General features: G+C 36.6%; 1 protein-coding gene across 1 annotated transcript in view; it reads right to left on the bottom strand.

Moving 5' to 3' along the window:
- LOC101845309 (MAP kinase-interacting serine/threonine-protein kinase 1-like) overlaps positions 1 to 1,622 on the bottom strand; it is a 12,838-nt gene extending 11,216 nt beyond the window's left edge. Inside the window, exon 1 of the mRNA XM_013080333.2 lies at positions 1,465 to 1,622. The gene's annotated coding sequence lies outside the window, so the exon portion shown is untranslated. The remainder of the gene's footprint in view (positions 1 to 1,464) is intronic.
- Between the last annotated feature and the right edge of the window lie 635 nt (positions 1,623 to 2,257).

The raw sequence follows: 2,257 nt of genomic DNA, 5'->3' as shown, positions 1-2,257 counted from the left end.
AGTCGGGGTTAATATGTAGATTGAACAAAGGTCGTTTTTTTTGGCATCATAAAAAGAATGAAAAGAAAACAGAATTCACGATAACAAAAGACGGCAGGTTGGAAGAAGTTGGAGAAAAAGAAGGAAAAAAGTTAGTTAACTGACACAATAATTTGTCATCGGCCAAGATTTGGTCACTCAAAATTAACCTTAAAAATCATTTTGAAAATCATCAGTTCTCTCACTAAGAAACAGAGACCATAAATCAGCTGTGAGGGGTGAGTTGTAACTTGCAACACGACGATAGAAGAAATATGTATAAAAAATATAGTTCCTCTCTCGGTCAACATGCTGGACCCAAGGTTGTTGCACTACTCATAATATGGGCGGCGAAGCCATTTTCAAAAAATACTTCACGTTCCTGGTCGACAGAAGTACAATGTAGTTCCTAACTCGATAAAACGCAAAGAGGAATTAAACCTTCGGATGGTTTTGGTTTTGCTAATCTACAATCCAATAGGCCTATGTAAAATGTCGCTAAGTGTCCATGGCTTAATTTTTATAATAAAAAAATACGACATAGATCCATGCATCATTATGTAAACATATCTCAACCAGTCAACTACATCGATAGCAATACATTGTATTATACAATTATAGTGTGCGGCTCTGATAGTGCGCATCTTTATTATTTTTATAACATCTAGTTTTTTCGGAAGTTTTCCTCGCACGGTGTCCAACTCTGTCCCCAATTAGTCTGATAATTCTGTCATGTACTCGGCCACACCCGTATTAATGGTTCTTTGGGAAAACAGGGTGGTTGTGAACAAAACCATATTATGCACGTGGGCCATGTAATTAAATTTGTAGTTGTTTTGAGATCTATTTTTATGTTAACCCAACATGAGAATGTACTACAAATCAGATCAAGGTTATATTCTTATGTTTTCATTTTTATTAATAGCATAAAGGTACGTATTTCAGTCTTTATTTTACTTTAGAAGTCATTGTTTTGGTCCAACTATTTATTGTCCTTTAATTACATATTGAAGGCTTTTCATTGTAAATAAACCCTGCATTCAAGTCGAGTGACTGGTTGAGATATGTTTACGTAATAATACATGGATCTATGGTGTCTTTTTTTCAATTACAAAAATTAAGCCACGGACACTTAGCGACATATTCCATAGGCCTGTTGCTTGGTAAGTGTCAAAGTAGAGCAGGATTAAGGTTTCAAAGCATTAACAATGTTGTCACGCTCAATATTTCATCATCATCATCATTATCATCATCATCATCATTATCATCATCATCATCATCATCATCATCATCATCATCATCATCATCATCATCATCAGTGTAATCCCCAATGGTACACACTCAACATTTAAAAAAAAGTTATTTTCAAGCAATCTTTCTGTTTATCTTAGAAACCTTACAAAACTACCACATTAACACATATTAATTATTTTATTAATAACTTACCAAAATTCGGCAGCACACCAGAACACAGGACAAACAAAAACGTAAGCCAAGCTCTTCTCACGATAGTTTATGTCTCGTATAAACCCAATAATTCTCCAATGAACCACGTGTACAACGGTGACTATTCTCCGGTGTTCGGTCTCTAGACTGAAGAAATATACCTGACTTGCTGTCCTCCCCTCAGAGACAGTCTTTGTCTTTGTGTGGATTTCACTCAGTTTTCTTTTGTTTTAAGTTTTAAGTCACATGTCTACTACTAGCGGGGATCTATTACAAAGAGGGTAATTGCCTCTGGTGACTTGATTTGTTGACATTTTAATCCAGTCTTCCCTTTCACCTCCCAAATGTGTCAGCCATTGTGTTCGCCATCCAAATGTTTTAACTACTTTTTAGTGTCAATAGTTAATACTTTAATACTTTAATTGTTACGCTTAAGCCTTACGCAACCCTAACCCCCACGCCACTTCCCAACCTCAGGCTGTGATATGTCTTCATTGTTAACCCCTGCACTGTCTGACTGGCTCAGAATTGGGATAGTTTTGAGACCACAGTAATGACACTAGAGCTTCATAACACTTGCACTCTCAAAGCTATTACTTGACTTAATATTTACTTTGAAAAGCTGCAACACAAAAAAGATGATAAGGGATAGGAGAGACTATCTTGTCTTTGGGATGGTCAACACGACTTAGTTGTTTGTAATCAGTAAATCCGGGACAGGGTTTCGAGGGTTAATAACGGTGGTGAGAACAGAGGCTGCCGTTATCCCCATTGTAGGTGCTGGTTTAGTTGA

This window comes from Aplysia californica, unplaced genomic scaffold (assembly GCF_000002075.1).
Source record: "Aplysia californica isolate F4 #8 unplaced genomic scaffold, AplCal3.0 scaffold00081, whole genome shotgun sequence".
In the NCBI taxonomy this organism is placed as follows: Eukaryota; Metazoa; Mollusca; class Gastropoda; order Aplysiida; family Aplysiidae; genus Aplysia; species Aplysia californica.
The sequence above is the reverse complement of the archived record's forward strand: the minus strand, read 5'-3'. Positions and strand labels throughout refer to the sequence as shown.